This window comes from Apteryx rowi, unplaced genomic scaffold (genome assembly GCF_003343035.1).
Source record: "Apteryx rowi isolate R43461 unplaced genomic scaffold, aptRow1 scaffold_797, whole genome shotgun sequence".
NCBI lineage: Eukaryota > Metazoa > Chordata > Aves > Apterygiformes > Apterygidae > Apteryx > Apteryx rowi.
The window spans coordinates 277,027-303,190 of NW_020451090.1; positions in this window are offsets into that span (position 1 = coordinate 277,027).

Consider the following 26,164-nt stretch of genomic DNA (forward strand, 5'->3'; position numbering starts at 1 on the left):
GAAAAAGCTAGTTTTTTGGCCCATAAAAACAATACACTTAGCCATTGTCATGCTAAAAAACAGGAGAAGGAGCAGCAATAGAGGAAAAGAAAGAAATGGAAAGGAAAGAGGGAATGAAAGGGTAAGTAGACAGAAGTTAAGACTAGATATAGCACCATATCTTATTATGGTACCCCCTTTTGATGTAAAGGTTTCCACTATCTGCTCCAACAAGAGACTGTCCTATACAGTCTAAGATAATGTTAAGCCCCAAGACAAGGGCGAAAGTGGAGTATTAATAGGGGAAGAAATACATTCTTCTGTGAAAGAAGCAAAAAGGTTTCTTTCATTGCCTTATTCTAAGAGAACTTTCTAAAAAACATTTTCCTGTGAATTCATAATTTCTTCTGCAGCCTGTCAAGTGTTTTTTTCCAGCACTTAACATCTGAGTGCGTAGATAAATTGCAAATCACCAACCTATTATTTCAGAGGATTTATAACTGTTGATAGTTAAATAACATTTTTGTGTAATACCCTTGGTAACAAAAATCTGAGATTTTCAGCATTCAGTCTTGATTTTCAGCATTCAGTCTTTATTTCCAGCTCTGACCTGAGGGGAAAGGAAACCTTAAACCTGGCACTGAGGACAGAACAAGAAGTGACGTGGCCAAGCTGAAAGCAGAGATGATTTCAATGTGCAATCTGAAGAGCTCACAAGCAATCCCTTCATGCAGATATCGACACAAAAGAAGTCCTGGCAGGAGGGCACTTAGTATTTTTTACTGCTGTTTACTCTAGGCACAGGGAGGGGGACCTGAACCCGGGATTCTCCCAGGCTCCGTAAAGGCCCACATCACCCACAAGTGTGTACATATTAACATCACTGCTGACGGAGCTCCAACTGGAGAAACATTCACCAGGTACTGCCTCATTATGTCCTTCCTTCCCTTTTCCATAGGATCCCAGGGCTGGGAGATCCTACAGTCCTTCCTTAGGGCAGYTGGAGAAGCTAAAACAGACGTTTCCACCAGCAAAGCCATCTGTAGGCAACAGCTTCTTCCCAATAGCCAAGGAATGCCACAAATACAAATATCAAGGAGATTGTTGTGAAAAGCTTCCAAAACTCAATATTTTAAATTTGCAGAGTTTCTTACAATTACTATATTTATTGGAGAGACATATATACAGTGTGCATATGTATATGTGCGTATATATTACACATATTACATGTGTGTGTGATTATACCTATATTGTATACATATTTATATAAATAAAAGGAGTTTTTCTTATTGCTAAGGTTTATTACCAGAGCTGTAGGGTGCATTTTAGAGTGCAAACTGCAGGAAATCACTGGTGTACTAGCAGATTTGCAGTATACAGCTTGACAAGTTCTTTTTGTACTTCTGTCGCAAACATAGCACAATGCAGACAAAACCCTCACCCATTATCAACCTTTCTGCCCACTCTCTGTTCTTCACCCTGGGCCTCCCTTTTACATATTTCCACTAAACACAGTAGCCCAGCTTTTGCTGTTTCTACACTGACTGGAGCTAACACGCATTGTTTATTGGAAAGAAAGAATTGCATTAGGGAAGGAACACCTTACAGGAGGGCAGGGATCTCAGGAACAGCAACCATATCATACAGCCCTGCTCAATTTTACTAATGCTCCATCTCCAAACCATTTTGACACCACTGCTATATGCCAGGGGCAGTTAGAAACACAAGAACACACAAGAAAATTTATTTTGAAAACGCAGTCTCCAACTGCTTATACAACTGCATTTCTGTTCCGACTGGCACTACTTTTAGCTTGATTACACAAACTGAAACAAAGGCTAAGATAAAAGCAGAGGAGCTCTCCAGTGGTTTGACAACTCCACGGCAGGTGATGGAGGGAGGCAGATGGACACAGAGGACATGAGAAACACACTTACTTGAATAAAGGTGTACTACCTTACACCTGCTGAAAATACACTCCATTGTATCTCAGCTGACAGCAATGAAAAGTTGCGAAGTAGGTTTAAATTACTGCCTGCATTAGATGAATCAGTAATAATGAAAATGCAACCCTTCAAATCCCTTCAAATGAGGTCTTTATGATGCTTAGATTATGTTGCACACATTATTGAAGAAAATTCTAACAGGTTGACTAGCCCTTTCTAATGGTGTCCATCCATTCTTAATAAAGCAATCATATTTTTAAGGCCTGATTCACAATTATTTCATTAGCTGAATGAAAAACTAAACAAAGATGAAGAGAGAAACATTTTAGCTTCGTTAACAGCCCTGGAAAGAAAAACCTCTTCTCTCACAGTATATTTACTGAAATATTTGGCAAGCAGAATAACCAGCCTTTATGGTTGAGGATTTTCAGCTGGTGAACATATGCCTTTGAACCCCCCAGATTTCCTTATTAACTCTGTGTCATGGAAAGATTTAAGAATACATCACATTTAGCATTAGGAAAATGTCAAAAGATTTGGCTGCTTTGCTTGGCCTTTGTTTATGAATTGGCTTGATCTAGAAATGGGGCTGAAAGCCTCCCATAAACACCTTTTGTCTTTGGAAAAAGTGCAAAAGGAAGCCGCCTTGAAATACAGCCTGAATAATACTTGCAAATAAATCCAGCTTTTCAATTTACGTAAAGCTCACAATACTTTTTTCCTCTTATAGCAAAACACTGAGAAACAAAAGTACTGTTCAGGTCAAGTGTCTCAGATGTCATTTATAAACAGAACCACAGAACTTCTAAGAGCAACACAGTGTTTAAAATTCAAGATGCTCCCCATTCTGCTGCTCACCTTCCCCATACTTACACAAAATCATTAGCCACTGCATTTCCAGTTTCTGACAGGTGAATCCCCACTACCCTGAGTGAGAGCCAGAGATTCAGCTAACATTTTGCTATGCATCAGAGACACCTACTGAAATTTCTCCTTTTGGAAATAAAACAGAATCACAGAGGTCACATCCTCCTCATCCTACAAGTCATTTTTACACCAGATTAGCTCAGTCTCTTAAATTCATCTTCCACACATGGGCTGGGACACTCCCTTCGGTTACCTTCCTAAAGAGGAACAAACACCAGCGTCCAGGCTGATACCCAAGCCATGACTTGCAAGCAATGTATGTGTCTGAACTATAGGCAAAAGGAAGATGAAAGCTTCTTCTTGTGAACTTCCTGAAAGTTTTGTTCTTATTTCTTGTTCTTTCTGACAGCCTCCATGTACATTCCAGGCCTCCTAATAGATATGAAGAAATCAAAACTGATTGCAGAAAGTTGCCCATCAAAGATTTCTTGCAGAAGACGTAGAAGCAGGAGTGCAGGGGAGACAATTCACAATTGTACCATATAAGAGCTGTAGTAGGACCAAATGGACGAACAAATTTCCCCAGCGGCTCTCCAAGATACAAGCGGATCATTGCAGCTGCTGTGGCTGCATCCTTGCAGCTAATGCAACACACCTGTAACCGTGTTGGCTGGTATTCTGGAGAATGGACCTAGGGACCATTTCCTTTCCATGCTCCTTGGGATGTCTCACAGGAATGAACTCATCTCATTGAGTCTCACTGCCACCCAAAGCACAACCCTTAAAATGACAGAAAAGGGCCAATTTTATCATGTGCTGAGAAGGCGGAGCAGGGTATTCCAGATGTATAATAATACAAATGTTCAGCTAAGCACAAAGAACACATCTGTCTTCATTTTCCAAGTGTCATTTTTTTTTTAATGAAACTGTACAGCATTAAGGTTTTTCTTCCTATTTTTGTGGCTGATGCTGCAGAGGGAGTATTTGCAAAGTGAGGTGAAAGCAAAGATGTACTAAACAGAATTTAGCAGTTTGTCCCAAGAATACAAGGCAACAGCATATAAAAAGAGATGTTTCTTGGAGAAGATGATGTTGGAGTGATAAGATTCATCTGTATGGGAAAATGGACAATTGGAATATGAAAGATTTTTCTTTTTAACAATAAACTATAGCATTCTCCCCAAAGCATATTATACCATTAGTCCTAAGCCTACCACAACATTTTCCTTCTCCTGCTGTTGTCTGGGAATAGACAATTTAAGAGTTGATACTATTGGCTGAGCATGTACTCAAGGCTGTGCTCCAGCCCAGTCTCTCCTGTGTGTCAACGTGTGTAGCCAGCTGCAGCTCAGGCCCATCTATGGCCCATGCCAAGGCAGGAAATTAAGCCCTAACACTCTGCCTTCGTCCAGGCTCCAAAGTCCCCTTAATTCATCTAACAGCACCGGTGGTAGAAAGAGCTGAACACGCTGCAGCTTATCTGTCAGAGCGGCTCTTCCTGAGCGCAGCGTGGATGTCATGAGCTCAGGTTCCACCAAGCTTCCATACACTGTTATGAGCGGAAACGGTATGGTTCACAGGTCACAGCACACACACGGCCACTCTTGCACCCTTGTGTCAACTGGAAGAGAAGACAGATGCACAAACTGAACACCAGCCACCCAGGCAGACAGAGCCAGCAACCGGCTCTCCAGCTCTTGGAAACAGGCTCATTGCTTGTACAATGCCTAGCACAATGGGGCCCTTCGAGTAGCGTTCCAATTATTATTTCTTCCTAATAAAATTTTCTGGACTATGTGAGGACATCATTGCCGCATCTCCCCTGCAAGCTTTTTAAGCCTAAAGCTGGTATATAGCTTGTTCCCAACACTTTCTAGGTCCCCACTGCATAACACAATGATGATTGACGCCTACTATATGACTGCAGAGTGACAAAGATATTACAGTCATAGGAAGGGAAGAAAGGTTTGCTCCAAATAGCATTTTGTTAATGTGCTTCATGACGCTGATCCTTGACCTCAATCTGCTAATACAATACTTTCAAATTTGGAGTGCCAGGACCATTTTTGAGATCATCCATTTTAGTGCAGGAAATTTAATTGTGGCTTACAGTAAGTGTCAGAATTGAAAACTGATGAGATGATAATACAATGTATTACAGTATTAGAGTATCTGATTTCTGATTTACTTTCTGTAATGCTGTAGGAAGAGGCTAACATGCAGAGATCAGTGATCTAAAAGGATTGGAAGACAATACCCTTATGTGATAAACCAGATGCTTAGTGCAACAAATACCCACTGTTTACTCATTTTTAAAAAAGAAGATGAATTAAAATACATTCATAATAACATGTAATGTTGCAAGAAAGGTAGTTTAACAAACATTGATAATCCTCTGAAAGACAAACAGATGCTGTATATTTTTGAAAAATGCCAGTTGTGATTCTTTATAGTCCTACTTTGAAATAAGTAGTGTATTTGCCATTTAAGTATCTCAGAAAAGGCTGTATGAACTCTCCCTCTCCCCTTACTATGAAGGAGCTCTAATCACAACTCCTGCATCATTACGTTATCAGAGAACTTGATACGATCCTAATCTTTCCCCTACAGATGACAAGAACATTTTTGTCATCAGATTTTGCAAAACAGGATCGGCCTAAACATTCAAGTCAGTATTCAGCATGAAAAATACAGGCTTTGTTTAAGTACTGAAAATCAGAAAGTGTCACTGCTCCTACCTGTTCAAGTGACAAGTAGATGAATAATCATTAAAGAATCCATTTACTCATGAAAATTTGGAAATTATTCACAATCTTGCTTTTTCCATTAAACTGGGTTCTAATATCTAATTGATATATTTCAGGATATGTTCTCTTCAAAGGAAAACAACCCATAACCAGTTAGTATATGTTCCAAAAAAAGAAACTGATACAAATCTAGGGCCTTCCAGCGAACATTCGACTTAGTAGAGTAGGGGCTACTCTTGTAAGTCTGCTGAAGCTGGATGATCACCTTTTCCCATCTCCATCAGTAACTTGCTGCAAGCATTAGGGAAACTATATATTCTCCCCACTTATCCCATGGGTTTCTTGGGCCCCTTAATTAACCAGTGTTTCTAGGACATTCGGATGATACTTACAAAAACCTGTGTTTTCTTACCAGCATAAGAGAAAGAACATCAGAGTTTCTTTTTTCCTATTTATTTTTTCACATTTAGTTCTCCATAGGTGAGAGAAAACTTTGTTTAAAATTTCTTTGATCACATTCAGTTCTAAATGCTTTGTAAACTCCCTTGCAAAGATTAGGTTTCAAATCAGTTATTCAGATTCATTCTGTTAGCTCTTATGTCTGTCCATGTGAGCTGGGCAGCACAGGAAGCCAATTGCCTCAAAACTTAGGAAAGATATCTGGTCCACAAGGGAGCCAGATCTTGGAAATCTGACCTGAATTCCTGGCTTCATGCCCCCAAGCACTAACACTTCCACTTTAGCCAGAGTTTTTTGGGGTTCCACAAGGCTTTAGTTGGGGATCTTAAAAATTTTAGGCTCCTTCTTCCAGAGGAAAAAGGCTGGAAGATTTGATACAAGGGGGTTGCCCTCGGATACTAATCAAGTTCCAAGCATCTGCACTGCCTGCTTAGTAGATGCGTGCACCCTTTTATGAAGACACAAGATCTAGCTTGCCAGAAAACTGGGAACTAGACTTGTGATTTAAAGGAAGTTCATCAACTCCAAACCTTTTTCCATGAAAGATTTGCTGCTTTACAGATCTTGTTTTTCCAGTGAAAAATGTCCATCTTGCTTCTTTATTATTTGTCCGCAAATAAATAGTATATATGGTTTCATGTTAAAGGGTTCCTGAGTGTTTGCAAGGAGGGATAAATATCAGCACTCAAAACTTAAGTAAAGGAATGCACAGTGCCTGATTGCCCTCCGGACATCCCAATCTGACTGGGGCCATTTATGGAAAATTGTCTGTGGATACTCCTGTTAGCTTTCTCTTAGAAAAAACTCATGCAAGGTATTTCAATGAAGGCAGTGATTAACTTCTTTGTCCTGGCATACTGCTTTCTCCAATGCTACAGCTGCAGCTACCCACTGTTACATATGGCTGAACAGCATAAGCACATGACCTGCTATAGGCTCAGTTCTGCTATACTTAGTATTAATAGCAATTTCATAAATACTCATACTGAAGTCAAATGAAGTCAGAATGTGTGTGCCTGCTATTACTGTCAGGAGCAGAGGCCTAGAAAATCGTAAGAATAGGACAAACACACTTCCCCCAGACTCCAGCAGTTAGCAATGCAAGGACTTCCTGAGCCAAAGATGCTATCTTGTATTTAGTAACCCCTGATACTCTACTTCCAATTAATTTCTCTAATCATATTCTGAATCCATGTAAATACAACATTAGCAAAAGCATAGAAGGAACACTGGATGCAGTACTTTTCCTCTTTGGCCTAGCTACTGGTCTGCCAGATTTTTTTTTTTTTTTTTTTTTTGGAGCAGTAACTGCACTGGAGCATCCGGAGTGTCTGTGGATGCCAGCTATATATAAAAGGCAGGGAGAGTTGCAATTCTCCCTTCTGGACTGCCTAAATATAGACTGAGACTAGGGTGCATCACCTCTGAAGGGCAACATGGCTCTGATGACTACTCTTTCCAGATGAAACTTGGGAAGGGCAAAACAAAATTCTGAAGTACCACGCCATATCCTCCCCAGGGGAAAAATCAACAGGACTCCATGGAAGTTCAGTGGAGTGACACAATTAACATCAGTGGAGGGTCAAGACCTTCAATCTCTGCCTCTACCCTCCATATGCAACCAGGTACGGTGTGCACCTGAAAAGAGCACAGTAGAGACAAGAATTGCTCTATTAAGCTGACAGCCTGTCTAACACAGCTTAAGCTATAAAAACCATACCTTTAGGGAACACACACACAAAAAAAAAATCCACCATCTGTTTTTATATGAAAGAATAAGAACAGAAAATTGCACGTATTACTCTCAACAAAGTTATTTCAAAAGCAGATGGAATGTGAAAGATGCACCTGGTCTATGAACATGGCCCTTGCCTAGCTCTCTTCAAGCTTTGAAACAGTTCTGGCCTGGCAAAGTTCAAAGCACTTGAACACTGTGTATGGGGCATGTTCTGAAGCTCCTTTACTAGCCAGGAGGTGTACCCTGAAATATGATGCATGCATAAGCAGCTGTGAAGTTTTCTGCTTCCAAAAACTGTGAAAAGCACCAGATGAATTTGTCCAACTGCTTCCTGTTAATGTACAACTTCTTATCATTTGCTCTGGTTCCAAAACTATGTTGTTCTAAAATACTGTATCTAAAAATCTAGATGTCATAAGCACTTAAAGACAAACTGAAGTTTAAGAGCCTTGTAAGTGCCTAAAATGTAGCTCTTTACATCAAGAGAAAGGAATAGTCTTTTCTTGGAGGAAAGGAAGAGAGTAAGAGACAGAATGAGAAGTAGTTGTAACACCCTGAGGATTTCTTCAACTATATAAAACCTAAAGTGAGGATGGATATATATACATACAGTTATATACATACATCTACACACATCCATGTACAGAAACTGTTACTTATCCTGAAATTATACCAATTAAGTGGTTTCTCTTAGTGTCACAGTCAGAAGGTGCTTCCTAAGTCAGCCAGCTAGTACACCATTAGAATCATGACTAAACAAAGCTAACCTTGACCAGCTAGAGACAGTTAATCTCCTGAACAAGGGACTTCTCTAGTTCTCTAGGAAATAAAAATCATATCAAGCCAAACAATCTATGATTCTGCTGGAACAATGCAATTGATGTGAGCAGGAAAACTGCTCAGGCTTCTATAATACAGGGAGGGAAGTAAAGTCACCTGTTTATCTTTCATTTTAAACATACAATATGCATCAGTATAGCTCTGTGAAATGACGCTCGTTAAGAGACAAGTCATCTTGCAAGAATCCTGGGAATGTTTTATTTGATAGGTAGTTTTCTTGAACTTAGGGCAAGGTGTTTTGGTTCCTGAAGCTTTCATAATCAAGACTTAAAAGGAAAGCCGCCCTCCACACTGAAATATTTACATTCCTTTAGCATCCTCTTCACTAACCATCTCTGCTTCTTTGCACTAGACTGCCCCAGAATGACTTCCTTTCAAAACTAGGTCACTTGTTCTCCTTCCTGCTTTGGATCTCCCTGAAAACATTTTCAGCCAGCATCAAACCTTTTACAGCAAGTGTCCCACCAAAAGCAGATATCCTCAAGGGCAGAACTTGCTATTCTAATTTTGCCATGATGCAGACCCCACACTTCTGCTACCATGAAGGGAGCTGGAGGCTATGGCAGCTACTGCAGTGAAGAAATGGTCCCTCTGCACAGCTGCGGTTGAGCCCCTGCCTGCCGACAGCAGCAAGAGTAGCAAGCCCCGTCTACACTGCCACAAAGCCTTGAGTTGGCTCAGAGAAGAGTTGATGTATTCCTGACTGTTAAGATGAGTGTCTCCTTTTTCCATGCCTGTCAAGGACAAAACTAGGCTTCCAGTTTTGCTCATTCTGTAATCCTTTCAGTAAACCTTTCAGCAGATGAAATGAAATATCATTCTGAGTATAGGAGAATCTTTAAAACATCATTCTTGAGCAGTTTCCCAAAGACTGCACAAAGCAACCTTCTGAATTATCATCTATTTTTAATTTTTTAAGCAAAGATTATGATTAAATAGGTCATCTTGATGTCTGCTCAGTTATTTAGATCCTCCAAATCCTCACACACATGAATGAAGGCACTACATACAACAGCCATGTTATCTGAGTTTGGTGAGTGACTTACCTTCCAAGATAGATACATTCATACCTCCAGCAAATATCTATGCAGTGGAAAGATTACCCCACAGTGGCATTTTTATACCTAACTAGGCCACAGTGGCATTTTTATATCTAACTAGGACTGAAACATGACTGCCTGAGGATGCTGAAAACCATTATTCTGTTAGAGATTATTTTTCTTTATTAAAATGCATTAAAAAGGAAACACTCCTAATCTCTCACACTCAAACTTTTCACATCATTTTCTGCAAGAGCAAGGTTATTAAACAGCTGCTTACTTTGACCCTTTGAAATGACCACAATTTAGTAATGGAATTACAGTTTTTCACCTGTCACTGCATATCAATTTGCTAGAAGCTTTGGAATGAATTTATGTGAAAATGAAAATGATTATCACTATTGTTACCAGCCACAAAAAGTGGATTCAGAGTGTTTCTTAATAGGATGCAAATGCCAGGAGTTTTTTTCTGATAAATTACCTCAATCCAGAGAAACAAGAAGTTTAAAAAGGTGAACATAAAGGTGCAGTCAGCAAGACAGCAAATGAGAGAGGAATGCAGAGCTGTAAGCGATGGCACAGCAGGATACCTAGACTACAGAGAACTACCAAAAGTGCATGCCCAGAGTATAGAGCCTTCTTTAATTAGCAGCAAGCTTGTCTGAAACAGACAGTCTTCCATGGTAGCATTACACTTTCTACAGAGGTGGGATGACAGTCAGTTAATTGCTTCTTCCCAAGCATTTAACTTCATTGTGTAACTCCAAGTTCTTCACTTTGGTTTACAGTACATTTCTCTGGTAGGAGTCATCTGGAGAACTGTGCATTGGTGCAGTTCCAAAATCAACATCTGGTCTGTTTAATCACACCACTAACATTGCAGAATTGGCCACATTCAAAAGCCCTTGCTCAGTCTGATCACTGTGAGGATTATAGCACATTAGTGTGCTACCCTGACACATCCCTGCTACACATTACTGTGCCTATTCCCCTTGCTGGCTCAAAAGGACTGGAGAGCAAGCAAGGAAGATGAATCAGACCCAAGCTTTGTCTACTTCTGCCTAAATTGCCTTCAGGAAGGAGACAGCAAATACATGGCCTGTTTCCTCCAGCGTATCCAGTTCCAAGGTCTGACGGGCCATCTTGGAGATAGTTCTTGTTCAGGTATGCATTTTAAAGACTCATTTAACTGTCTACATTTTTAGTCTATTTTAAATGTGGCAATAATACAACACTGATAGAGGATCTCATAATTGCCAAGAAATGGTGCATATGAGATTTTAGAAGAGTTCTGCAGGCAGTTTATTTCACAGAATCCAACGACCATTCAGGTCAGAGGGGACCTCAGGAGATCTCTAATCCAAACTCTTGTTCAACGCAGGGTTAGCCATGAAGTCAGATCAGGTTGCTGAAGGGTTTATCCAGTCAGGTCTTGAAATCCTCCAAAGACAGAGACTGCACAGCCTCTCTAGGCAACCTGCTCCTATGCTCAGCTGTGCTCATGGTGAAAAGATTTCTTCCTATATCCAGTCTGAACCTTCCTTTTCCAAACTACAGCCACTGGTTTTCATTCTCCTGTCTTGCACCTCAGTGAAGAGCCTGGCTCTGTCCTCTCCCTAACCTCCTCATAGGTACTAGCAGGCTGCTGTTAGGTCTCCTGGAGGTTGAAGGTCTCCCCCCAGGTTGAAGAAGCCCTGTTCCCTCTGCTCTCCTCACAGGGCAAATGCTCCAGCCTCCCAATCGTCTTGGTGGCTCTCTGCTGAACGTGGTCCACTTTATCATTTGTCTGTCTTTTATTAGGAACTCAAAACTGGACAAAAATATTCCAGAAGTGGCTAATGAATACTGAGAAAAGAGAAAGAAGAGCATGATTACTTCCCTTGATTTAACTACAGCCCTGTTAACATAGCCGAGTATGTTGTTAGCCTCCCTTGCAGCCAGGGCACACTGCTGAATCTTCCATAGCTTACTCTACACCAGAAATACTCTTTCAGTCACATGCTGCTTAGCCCTAAGGAGCTGTTGTATCCCTTTCTGTGCTAATCATTTCTTCCAAGAATACAGTCTATAAGAATTTGGTACTGCTGACAGCAGTTTCAAGAACAGTGTCACTGTAGCAAAACAAGAGATTTCCTAGAGACAATCAGAAATACTTCAAACACACTAAGCCACATATTACTAATATGGCAATTCAAGTCCAGTATTTTAAAAACTGACAAAATACTCAGTCGATCTCAGGCAGGTCAAAAAAAAGACATATACATACGTTTTACATACCAACACAATAGATTCATCCATATTTGTGATGAAAATGATGTATAAAAAGTGCACTGGATTAAAAAGAAATTAAAGTGTAGTTATTTTTTCTTACAGTAGACTAACTAATAAGGAGGAAAAAAGATAAATGATTAGTTATACCTCATGCAACTTTTAATCTTTAGTATTGATGTTTTGTTTCTGTTAACAATTACTCCTAACACTCCACAGGAAATAATACCTGAATATTTCAACTATTCTAACAGGACAAGGAAAAAACTCATTCCCTCAAAATACCACAGCTTGCCAGGCTTATTCTTTTCCAGAAACTAGGATTTATTGGCTTTTTTTTTTTTTTTTTTTAAGTGCTAAATATGCACAAGAGGCACTGAGGAAGAAACAATATTCAAACTACTTAACTTAGATCACTGAGTGAGGAGCCCAAGTATATCCAATACCCCACCTCAAGCCCTTTTAATATGAACTTTTAACAATCTAGCTCCAGGTTGGTCACATGCATTCCTACATAAGAGTAGATACTTTATATTTGTCTTAGGGTTTTATGTTTGGATCATCACCATCAATATCTGCCTGCTAGTAGTAAAGAACATTTTCTAGGACTTGAGGTTTCACATTGGTTTTACCACATTGCAAAGCACAGACTCTTACTTAGATCTTTTAGGACTTCTAAAAGGTGAGTGATCTTCACACAGCCAGTCCTGTATATTCCATTTCTGTTATGTTAAAGCCAAGCTAAACCCAAAGTGGACTGATGATAACTTCTATCATGATAAAGTAAGGATTCATGCACTTGGACAGAAGTACTTGCTTTACGTCTTTTCCCTATCCAGCTGTTTTATTTTGGCTGGATTTTTTTTTTTTTTAAGTGAAAGACATGATTTCAAGTGTAGTTTCACTTAATTCCGGTTTCTTACTATCGATTTCCCATTAGATCTCTTTAAACCTTGTATGTTCTTCAGGTTTTCAGCAAATTCAAACCTTTCCACTCCTTCCAGAGCATGAAGAAAACTCCTCTTCTTTCAAAAAATTTTGAAAGCTATGAAAGTAGTTACCTTCAAACAGTATTATGAAGCTGTCACCTTAGCAGTGCCAGGTCAGAGCGGAAGTTGTCAGAATCCATTGGTGGCTACTTCACTCCCATTCTAGAAAGCATTTATAAAGGTTCTGGAGGCCACTCCTAATCAGGGCAAAATACCCATGCATTCTTTTTCTGCTGCCACCATAGGACTGAATAAATTTAACTAGATGTTTTCTAAAGTGAGGATCCTGGTGAGAAAACAGTTGTTTTAAGCAGTATTAAAAATGTATGCTCCTTTGAAGTTTGGTTTGGTTTGGTTTTCCCTTGCTTATTTCTTACATAATGGTTCCAATACTTTCTTGCTAGGTCACTTGCACTGCCATTGGTTCCTTTTGCTATATCTTCTGCCCATTCAACGCTCACTAAAAGACTACTTCCTTTTCCTGAAAGGTCCTTGTTTAAAGTGGTAACAACAAGGCAATTTCCTATGTAATCATCCTTACACAGACTGAACTGAAAATACCTACATAATCACATACAATTCTTAGGGACTTCCACACAATCCTCAAGGCTCTGTCCACTCCCTGGAAAGCATGTCCACTCATGGGTTACCTCCAGTCTCAGAATCAGATTAACGGCTGCAAGAACAAGGTCACCATTATTCAGATCTCATGCTTTTCATGAAGGCAAATGAATTCCAAATATTTTCACTTTCACTGCACATGACATATATTAAATGAGTGCACCTGCACCTTACTGCTCTCTGTTCAGATTTCTCCTTTTTCAGACACCCTTCCTGCATTTTCTCCTATTATTTTCCTATTTGTTTCTTTTCACTGGTTCCTAGAGAACCAGATTCTAATGGCTTTTGTAGACAGGGACATGAATTTGCTGGTTTTCTGTTTAATGATTCTAATAAAGTGCATTTTGAATCACCATATTCATAGAGCAAATTGTACTTGAGGAAGGAAATGAGCAAGATGAAACCTCCTGTCTCCTTGTGTGATTAGATCCATGCAGACTGCAGCACTATTTAGAATGAAGGGATAGGACTCAGTTATGATGAACATAACAAAAATTCTTTATTCATGATGCTGAAGACTGTAAAATACTCTACTTCTTCCTCAATTGTATTAAACAAGATGTTCTCTCTACCACTGCTTACCTAAGATCTCTTCTGTGCCCGTGTGAGGTCTACAAAGCTCCAGAACAGATCTTTGTCAACACAAAACACAGCATTTTTTTTGATATCTGGTCCCCTTCCTGATAAAAACCTCTGAAACCTCAACAGCAGTGAAAACTTGCTTATTTTCATTAATAGTCACTATCACTCAACTTTTTCCAAGAGGTCATGGAGCAAAACATAATTGTTCCTATCACTGCTTTAGTTACTGTTCCTGCAAAGCTCTTCCCTTGACATTAATTTTACCGTCAATATCAGATTTGTTAGCAACTATCATTTTGAATGTCACTATTCCTTTCTAATTTTTAACATTTTAACGCTGTCCTATTTATAATTGCTTGATACAAAACTAATGTCAAAAAGATTTATTTTTGCCTTCATAATTTAAGCTCTGCTTTCAAAATATAGAAGCATCATTTATTGTTCACTGAGTTCAAATAAAATCTATAAATAATCCACAAAGCAAACACTACCTCTATTCATGCTTCGTGCCATTTGGATGCGAGAACTGTAGAACTGCATTACAACTCTTGCTATTTATTTGAATAAAGTGGGGGGAAGTGGAGTCAGATCTCAGTCATGTGATACAAATGGAAAGCAACTTCAAAGAACTCTAGAGTTATTCTACTTATACCCCTGTCAGGGAGATCAGAGTCTACTGCACTAGATCTAGCAGTCCTGAACTCTTACAGCTGTTATTGCTGTGGTTTGCCAAAAGTCCTGACTGTAAGATAATCAAGCTATATTAAATGTACTGATTCAGAATGAACAGTCTATCTGGAAACTGCACAAACACAAGTTAACAGCAGTAACTTTCCAAATACTAACACTAGCCATTACTTCATCTACAACACTATATATGGCATTCAGTGCTGCTTAGCTAAAAACGCCATTAAAGCCATTTCAGGAGCACTGCAGGCAGAATGTAATACTAGAAGTGGACTGACGAAATCATAAATTATTCATGGACAGTCAATGGCATTGTTAAAAACAGACTCCTCTTCTGAGAGACTCTGACTATTCTTTTGAGAATATCAATTGAACAGCTGTTGTACCTTAAGACAGAAGTCTTTCAGTGAATATAAAGCATAAAAAACTAATGGCACCTACATTTATGCAGCATAAGCCCATGTCTATAGGCACAAGCTACCAGTTATGTATAATGAAAAGGGTATAAAGTGCCTAGCATTGAGAAAGAAGAATAATATATGGATGTCTTAAGGTATCAGGGTGTAATGAGTCCTAAAACTCTCATAAACAAATGTACAGGATCCACACATTCAGCAACATTGATATTCATATTATTAGGGGAAAAAAACCTTTTAATATAAAAATAGGTTATTAACTACAACACTGTGAACTTAACAGCTACTTAGGCTTACTGCTAAGTAAGGAGTAAGCACTTAGACATGCTAGCTTTTGTGCATACAGACTGCAAAAGCTCACACACAGAAGTTAGCATGTCTAAGCAACATTGTGTCCACAAGCTGCACACTTTTAACACTTTCAAGGATCCTTGCAAATCCTCTGTGCGTGCCACTCACACCTCACCTTCTGCCTGGAAGCAAACAAATTGTCCATAAGCATCCTGGAAAACTTGCATCAGGATGACAKAGTAATCAGCTGAGCATCTTCATTTTCAAACATATTTAATATGCAGTTTCACATAGAGTACACTGCAGCAATCTGATCTGGAGGTGAAAAAGGCCTGAATACCAAGGTTCAAAGTTAAAACCTCTTTGCTAAGCACAAACAGGGAAGGATATCCCTGCCCTTCCATGATGCCATCCAAAAGTCCGCTGTGCTAAAACTGCTCTCGGGCTATCAACTCAAATGATATGAGTGGTAGGTGGACCCTCTCAGATGAACAAGATGATAGTCCCTTCATCTTCATTTCCATCTTCTTCCAGTAATTATTTGCCCTCTTCTCTATCTGATCTGGATTGATTTTAGCTGGTCAGCTCTTCTAATCCATCCCTTGCTATTACAAACTGGTCGTGTCAGCTATGTTATTCTGGTCAGAAGAGGAAGAGCCATTAAGCCTGGGTGTCACTAGAAACTATCATAAAATAAACATGTTCATTAACTCCTCAAATAGCCCCAGAAGCCTACAAAATGAGGGGAAACAGAATCTGAATCAGATCTGATTTGTCTCTCCACAAAACAAAGTTTCCATCTCTCCACAAAACAGAGTTCACTGCAACAAGAGAAAAATTGAGTCTGGGCACTGAAAGACAACTATCCAAATTATTCAAGTTTGCTTAGCACTTAGACATTATTAATTCTTCCTTAAATGGTGTATTAAAAGCCAGTGTACTTACCTACAGAGGGAAAGAATGCAAAGATGCAGCCATTTTTTAAAACCTTCTAATGAATCAGGAGAAAACCTGTACTACAAGGTAACCCTCTGCATTCTCTAGGGATTTCTATCTTTGCTTAGAAGAGCCGTTTTAAAAAAGATGGACGGGTGTATTACAAATAACTGTTACTTGCTCCTACTGATGTTTCTACTGATGTTTCTACGTTTCTATGTCTGTTTCAACTTCCTATTCTCCCCAATCCATAAGCTGACAACAGCAAATATTTTTGCTTTCTGTCCAGTAGTTTCTGGGTAGTTCCACTGAGAGAAAAAGTAATGTCCATTACCTAATACCAAAGATAAAAACCTACTTCATGTTACTTAACTTTTATCAAATGTTTTTAGCATAATCTCTTTGCCAGTTGAAGAAGAGGTTTGTTTCCCATTGCTTTCTAAGATGTAATGAAAGATCTATGTGACGTCTCATACGATTTTAATTTTTCATGCATTCTGAAGCAGACTCCTTTTCAATATCTCATCGGTTGCCTCCACCTCCCTCCTCCACCTTCCCGTCTGACACTGAGAAAGCCACTGTCATGTCCAGGTCAAACTCAAACTGAAGTTTCCTATTTGACAGCTGAGAACAGCTTATGCTTCGCTGTCACTAGGTAAATACAATATTGCTTTTCAAAGAGAATCATAGCATGAGAGGAAGCAAAGGAGGCAGTCAAGAAGAACAAAAAAAAAATCCATCAAAACAGTGGCAATGTTTTCCAAAACAAAAAACCAACACACTACTACAGCACTTCCTCCTGTCATTTTTCAGAGATAGGCAGTTGCAGAGTGAGCTTATCATCTCGGCGAGCCTTGATTCATCAAAATTAAGAACCTAACAGTAGCTTTTTTCCCTTCAGTACAGGTCTTATTATGAAGGGCTACTACTGCAGTCATCTGAAAGTGAGGCCAACATACTATCATAAAAAACAAAGATGGATTATAGGATCTTTAGCAGGTGTTTAGTACACATTTCATTTCATCTCGCTCACAAATGCGTCCCTGTTTTTGCTGGCCAAACTAGGAGGTGCCCAGCACAAGCGATAGAGATAGCTCCAACTCAAAGGCACAGAGCCTTATCCTTCACCTCAGCAGAGTCATCGAGTTTTTTCACATTACAGTTGTGCCCATGGGACAAGGGAGCTCCTGAATAAACCTCTTGCGACCTTGGAAAGAACCCACTGCAGATGTATTAGAAGTTAAATGAAAATTTCGAAGGTTGTAAGAATTACCCATCTAACTGCTACTGAAATGAAGGCCTATAGGTTATCTTGTATGTAACAGCCTAAAGACTGGACAAGGATATAGACTCATCCTTTAACTGGGGGAAGAAGTGTTGCATTTATGTTTCTCTTGGCATCAACCTGCACTTTTTCACTGTGTCACCTCAGTGGCATACTGAAGCAGAAAGAGCAGTGCATCCAGTGCAGAACTGCCAGTGCTCGATACTTCATGGAAGGCCTTAAGAAAACGTGTAGCAGACAACTAGGAGAGAAAGAGGACACTCCCAGAGGAAGGCCATGATCCAAAGCTTGGCACACAGTTTAAAGCAAAAGGCTTCTATTTTCTTTACTATACCCACTTTTTATATCACAAAAGGGTCCCTACCATCTCTCTGTTCTCATCCTCTTTCCAAGAGCATTTCCATTCACATGACCATATCTCCTGTCTTTCCCATCCCATCCCTCCAAACACCCACAGCCTCATTTCCTCTCTGAGGAACAAGAAACACAAAAGTATTAGCCAGCTAGGCCATGAAATGGTGTGCTAAGAAAATTCCAGAATTGTGAGCAGCAAAAGGATTCCAGTTGGACTACGGATCAGGTTTAAGGGTGGTGAGATATTTTATGCCCACAAACCCTGGACCTTTTAAAGTACCTCTTGGAAATTACTTCATCCAAGGAAGCTGGTGACGGAAGTCTGTATCGGAAAGTTTGCTGCAGTGTTCCAGGACCACAGTCACCATCTACAACTTCAGACTACAGCATACACTATTTGCAGTCCTTTTTCATCAGCCCTTCCTCTCTACAACACACAGATTTGTCTCTGTATCCTGCTGGGGGAGCCAACTCCAGCCTCTTCTCCAGATTCCCAGATCCTCTACCCCAGCTTCCACGGAAATGATCTTCCCCGCAACTCTTTCAACACATGAAGCTCAGGTGGCTGAACATCACCCAACCATCAGCTTCTTTTAGAGGAATTAGATTCCCAAGATTCCCTTCTTTCAAAAGAGCAATTCCCAGGCTAGCCTGAATTGTGACACACACTGTACTCTAAGAAGAAAGAAAGTAGAAATGATAGAAAGAGACAACAGATTAATGAAAGAATTAGGATAGAGTCTTATAAAATTTGAACAGAGTGGATAATTACCAAACCTTCTTGATACTTCCTAATTTAAATCTTAAAATGAAAGGCCATTTTCAGGTCATTACAATATAATTTGGTATCTCAAGAAGGAATAGAATTGTTTAAAACCGTCTAAGACAATTAGGCTTCAAGTTATTTAAAAATATATTGGTGCTATTTCTTATTCTTATGTATAAAAAGATTACCTCATATAGCAGCTCAAAACCCTGTTGCCTTTTGATCTCCCCTGCCAACAAATTATTTTAAGTAGAGTTAACAGGAATGTCACAATTACAGGATATATGGTGTGGTATATTTAGGAAGTGATTCAGTTTCTCCTGTCAGAGCAGCTGCCTAGGCTTGGTGCACACAATCTATCACCTAGCAGGTCCAAAGGCACAGAGGCAGCACGGTACCTGACAAGCTGGAAATTTTAATTGGGGAGCAAACATCAAGCCTTGGTCTTGAGCAAATGAAGGCAGCAGAGCTACCAAGCAAACAGAGCAGTAGTGTCTGTGCTGCTCCATGTTCCCTTGGCACCTGAGCTTTCCATGGGGATTCACCTCAGCTTTGCAGGGCTCTGCTCACCTGCTCTCCTAGGCACAAGCATGTGGGGCAGGATGGAGCCTGCTTCCTCTGGGCAGACAAGGAGGAAAAGGTCCAGAGAGAGCGCATTAGGATGAGCTTGTTTCAGCCACAACAAATCAAGGAAATGGCTCTACATGTAGAAACCAAGGCTAACTCGTGTTTGGAAAGTACTTTCAGAAGAGTAACAATTTACTAATGCTAATTTGAACTATGAGTTTAGAATCAGTGCGACTTGGACCACGTTACAGCTTGTGAATCTGTAAGGTGTTTGGTGATGTGGAATGTCTGCTCCAGCAGAATGGGACATATCTTTGTTTAAAATCACCAGTTGGTTCTTTGAAGACCTTGAAATCTGGTTCTGCAAGAGGGATTCAGCTAAAGCTATGGGAAATGATACCCCCCACATACATATCAGTTCATCCTCACCAAAGATAAAAAGCACAGGGAAGCCATGTCTGTGAACTTACCGGATATAAGATTTAGAGTAAGTAAATAAAACACTTCAGTTTCTAGTTGGGAGCAATGCTAATGGAAGCCACATTCAGAACTCTTATAAAGCAACTCCAAACTCACTAATGCAAGGGCATTGACTTTTGTTATAAATGTCATCTTGTTCAACCTGAAACCTGAAAAGCAATTAAAAAAAAAAATCTCAGCACGGTTTTCTATTGTTAATTAATTTCTCCTTCGAGGGATACATGCTAGAACTACTTTGTTTACAGCAACAGAGGTTGCCATGCCCTCCAACGCCTTTCGCCTATGCCTTTCAATGAAACAAACCATGCAACATAATCCCAACTGTTCCATGTTTTGACACAAATTGGACCTCCTCCAGTAATCCTAATGCTTCCCCTCATCCCCCAAATTTGTGCCTCACTTACGATTTTCGCTTTCTTGGATACTTTTACAGTGGTTTAAATGTTGTATAGAGTAACTATCCAATTGCAGTGACTGTGAGAACTACGAGACAAGTTGTGAGAACTAAATTCAGTGGCTAAAACACAGGTCAAATTCTACCCATCTGTATCCCTCTTATGCAACCTTCTGATCTAAGTTTACTTTAAATTAAGCTGTTAAAAGCTGACAAAGCCATCATCCTCTTATTGCAGGAACACCGAAATTACTAGAGTTTTATTTGCTACTTAAAACATTTGCTAGAGAAACCCAGCCAATATCAAAATCACAGATCATTTAATACACACATGATCCCATCCTTGCTTTCCTTGCTTGAAAAGCACCCACCTTGAATAAGTTATAAAACAGGGAGGTAGTAACACTGGCAAAAGAAAGGGCACTTGCAACATTGTAATCTTCAGATCTTCCTGCAAACCAGAGCACTAATATTTTATTTTCCATACTCTACTATGAAAAAAATTAGTGTGGGTGCATGTACACACAAAAGGGTTTTTTTACACATATATTAAAAAAAAAAGACTGAATCCTTAAACTGTTTTACACCCTTGTCACCTAAATAGTATGATGTTCTGTCACATCTCATTTTTTCCACAGAAACACCACTTCCTGACTCATATACACAAGTCACAACAGACAACAAGTTCAAACTTGCAAAAAAGAGCAAATTTGGACTCCATTCCTTCTCCCAGAACTGATTTCTTCCCACACTTGGCATAATAGTCTTACAGTTCGCATAAACAAGTTCTCGTTGTTCTTAGATGTCTTGATCCTGAGAATACTAGCTCATCTGGGCAGCATCGCTGCTTTCAATAATCCAGGTAAGAAATTATGGCAGGTAAAAATCAGTTGGAAATAACAGCAGTAGGTTTTCTTCAAGAATAATCATCGGAAAACTTTATCCAATACAGTACTGCTGCTGCAGAGGTGCTGTCAAAACCCAAGCCACTCAGGCCTGTCTCCACTCTGTGCCCTAAGTCATGCTTGTAGACCACACAGTGAGCGGGTGCCATATGTGCAATGCATCCAGCCTCAGTCTAGTGTGGGATCTCTTAGATCTAAAGGAGGAGGATGTGATTCTTCCTCTGTTGATTATCTCTAGGCAGCGCATTATGTATTTGTGTGTCTTGCACTGGGTCTTCCACTTGCTCTGGCTTTCAGCCTCTATCCCATTTCAAGTGCCTTTCCCTTAGACTGTGAACACCTCCTGGCACCCAGTTCCTTCCACTAGCCAAACATGTAAGAACAGAAGCCAACCATGTCTAAATCTCTTCATCCTAATATACACCACAACAGTTAACAGATATCCAGCTACAGAAACATTTGCATAGTTCTCACCCTGTTCAGTCCATGGCTGGACAGGCAGCTGCAGTCCCTGGAGAGTGCTGTTAGCATGCCAGCTTCAGAGATTATTTACACCATGCCTGACTAGCATGAGCAGTTTGAGTACGTACACGTCAGTGGCAGGATGAACTGTGTTCAGCAGTAAGCCAGCAGAAAACAGAAACTGACCCTTTTCAAATGATCGCCTCCTCAGAGGGTGTGATTCGATCCAGAGTTGCAAAACTAACAGGCAGCAATGCAGCACTGTCATATGTGACAGCCCTTTGACACCAAGACAGACTCCTCCATCAAAGGTTTTTTGGGACACCTTTTCACTTGTATAGGGTCCTCATCCAGAATGGTAAGTCCAGTATATTGTTACAAATACTACTAATAAACAGCAACAGTCTATCCTGAAAAGCGCATTAATCTTGACAGGCTGCAGTCTGCTGTTTATCAGACTGCTTTAACAGAGTGCAGACATATTCTTAGAGATTATTAATTGCCTTTCAACCTCAAGCACCCACACAGTATGGAGTTGATTCCACCAAAATTGCAATGTAGGTTGAAGCACAAAGAGAAGAAATATTTTTATGGTACAATAGTTAATCAGGCCAAAGCAACTGAAAGCCTTACAGATTGTTCTGCTGTTCAGTCAAGTCTCCAATAAGGGAGAACAACTTTTTGACTGCTTAAATGAAGATGATGCAATAAATGTTGTCATCATCCAGGGAACTATGTTTAGGTTGTACTTAACATCAGCATTAGAAAGTGCAGGTTATAGTAATTCCTCCAAAATTTAATAAAAATTTATAGGTTTGCCATATCACCAACAATGCTTTTTGGTATAAGTATTTCTATGCTATTAGCTCCAATATTTTCTTGCCAAGAATAGATTAGTTCTGTCACTGTAATAATATCTGTCATACCCCAAATGACTGCTTTCCACATGGAACCATACTCAGGCATGTGGAATGTCAATGGGCAGCTCCTGCACAAAGAAATTGGGCCTAAGATAGGGTTACCTAAAGTTCATGATTTTCCTTTTACTGCTGAGGCTGGAAACTTTGTTCAAGGAGGTCTGAAGTCACAGGGGAAAATCAGCTGGGTTCTCTGTTTTCTGACTAGCTTTTGGTCAAGAAATATAGGTACGTGTGTGTGTGTGTGAGACAGATGTGTCTGTATGTATAAAAAGACACAGAAGACAATGATGTAGAACAAATAACTTCCCTGCAACAACAAGAAAAAAGCCCACTGCATGCAAATAATATCATGGGCATCAGAGCCAACAAACACCGATTTCTCAGGGGGTGAATGTAGGCATTCTCTAATGTCTAATATGGACTGATCTTTTTTGGCTGTTTTTCGCTCAATGAGTGCACAAATACAGTCTGGCTGCATACTCTTATGAAACTCTTTGTAACCTTTGAGAACTCTAACCCCTGTCAAATTTGGCTGAAGTTAGTTTAAAAGTTGTTAAGAGGAAGATTCACACATATATTCAGAGAATGACCATGTGAATCTCATTTCCTTAGGAAGCCAGCCTTAAAAAATATATATATATATATATATATATATATAGAATGAAACACTAAAGCAGAATTGTGGGTCTGTTTCTGAATACCATATTCTTTCTATATTCACAGGGAGAGACACCACTTTATTTGTGTGTGTAATGTAAAAATTACACTCCCACACTCAGAGGGAAATTGGGATGACAAACTTCCATTCAGAATGATAACCTGTTTAGACACTACTGTGTCTGAACTGTACACACTGCCCAGGCAGACAGAAATTGGCCACACCGCGCCCATCAGAAACAAGTGAAGTACATACCCACACTAATCCTGTTTTGGAGGCCATAAGTCTTTCAATTCTGCAGGGATTCAAATTCACCCAAAGTTTAAGAACACTCTTTCCCTTGAGCTTACTAATTCTGGACAGTGCTGCTCTCTGTTTCCATTTTCAGCTGCAGTTTCATCGTCTAATTGGAAGTATTGCCTTCACCTCTTTCCATTTTAACACAGCACCTCAAGGAATATTGTACTAGATAAAGCTTAGACAAGAGGTGGAAAAAAGTGTTGTTTTTGTTTTTGGTAATGTTCATTTCCTTTCAATGTGTATCATTTAGCAGAGGTGAAACACATCTAATCTCAGTGACAGGGCTTTTTTTCTGCTGCTCCTGAAGGAGTAGACTTCCCTGATTTTTCAATGCCTGCTAAGAAAAAAAAWATATATATATATTTGAATACTTATGCAATGATTTCATTATTGAGAAAATTGTTACCATCTTTCCTTATGCCACATGCAAACATAATGCCAAATTTGGTGCAAGTGTAAAAGGGATAGCATAGTTCATGGAATACTTTGAAAAAGCCTAATGGCATTGCATAAGGTTATTATGAGGGGTCACAAGTCAGTCCCCAAAGATTCAATAGATGCATTAAAATGTTTGAACAAATAGTGTATTACATTGATTTCATGGAGGATACTTGTCAGAACACCACCACTGAAAGATGGCATTGTATTAGCTGGATGAGAATTATCATCATAAGAGCCCTCAGAAAATATTAAACTTTTTCTTTCCAACATAAGTAACAGATGATTCCCAAATATCTCAATGAATAACTATGCAACCATATAAAGCCAATTAGTGCATGTGTGTGGAAGGAAAGAAGAAAGGAATACGTCCACTCAAACAGATTAATACACTACTAAATTCTTTAACATTAATGATTCAGACCAAAACCACACCCTCAGAAACAACTTGGAACAACTCAGCTCAGAAAAACTGCATGCACGGAAATTTTTATTTCATTTACTTTCTACATTATTAAATATTCAATAACATATTATGTACATCCGCTATATTCTTGCGGTTCCAGAGTGGAGAGAGTTTTATGCTTTAAAAGCAGGGAGTTCACCTGCATTTTCATACCTGAGGAGAGCAGCATATCCTCTGGAAGTACAGTATTTCAAGTTCAGGCAATGAATGAGTTTTCTGAGACTACAAACTACTTATACTGGTTATAGTTGCATGTCTTAAAAGTTATTAAAAAGTCTTTTTGCTGAGGTCACAGAAGGAAAAATGAAAAAGAAACCCACTGTGTCATTAAAAATTACTTTAACACAACCAACATTATTATGAGTAATTAGAACTGTACGCTTAATAAATAGCATTACTGAAGGGCTGAAGTAGGTTTATCTGAGTATTCTGCAGTCATGGTGTCATGATCACTAAAGCCGGATCTGGGCACTGTTGGATTTTTCAGCAGTATGAGCATGCTGCAAACCAGGCACCGACACACCACTTGCACTACTCCCCAATTCACCAAGGCAGGCTGTACACTGTAGATGTGTTTATGCTGGCTGCAGAAGAACAGATGATACCTAATGAGGCATGAAGCCTGCTGGAACAAAGCTCCTGTCAATGTTTTGTAAGCTTATCTAAGTGAGTTTAGAGAAATATGTCATGTGGTTGCAGTGGGCTTGATCTGGCATAAGTCTGAAAGCCAGATTTTCTACACCAGTTTCACTGAGCATTTCTGCCATAGCACATTTAGCTTCCTTCTCAGTTTAATTCTAAGATGCTGACACAATCACAGTGAAGAATTATATGCTTCACCCAACCTACTTATCTTGTAATCTAAGGTATCTAGTAGTTCTGACTTGTAATAATATTAAACCCAAACAGCCTACTTCAGATTTCACTTACACTAACGTCATTCTAGGGAACGACTCCTGACCTGTATCATGTTAATTTATCTCATAACCAATCCTAAGACAACCTCATAGGCAAGTATTCAGGACCTTTCATACATATGTCTCTCTCAAGAGATTAAGAGCATGTCTACATGAGTGTTTGGGTTTGGATCAGAAGTGCACTTTCGAAATGGAGATCTCCCAGTTGTCCCCCCTTTTGCTCCTCGACATGAACCAGAGTGTATCTCAGAGCTAGTGAACTGGATTTCTTCTGGATGAAGCTATACCAAAAGATGCGCTGCTGGGGTGCACCTTATGCACTCCCATTGCTAAGGAGGGTTCAGTCCATGGATGACACTAGAAGCAAGACCTGAGTAAAACCTCCCAAAATGTGTATAGCATAGGCAGTTCCCCACCATCAACCATTTCCCTCCAGAGATCCACTCTTATGCATTGCCTAACTCCTTAATGTACAGAAAGCTGTTGTGACTGACTACTTTTCAGCATCTTCGTCTCATTCTTCTGACCAACCACCTGCCTGTTTGGATGAGTCTGCTAAAATGAGACAGCCTTGTACCATACCTACCTTATACCATAACTAATAACTAAACCAGGCTCTAAGTCAAGCTACAACAAACCACAGAGAACGTGAAAGAAACCTCAAGCTCAAATTTGGCAGAGAGATAAACTGTGGGTAAGAAATATGATAAGAAACACCAAGAAATGGAGGTAAATGGAAATTTTCACCAAATCTGTTCTGTGTATATGCAAAAAGAGTGTAAAATACACAATGCGGAAGTGGAAGAAAGGGTAAGGGAAGGCGCAGAGGAACCTGCAAAGCACCTA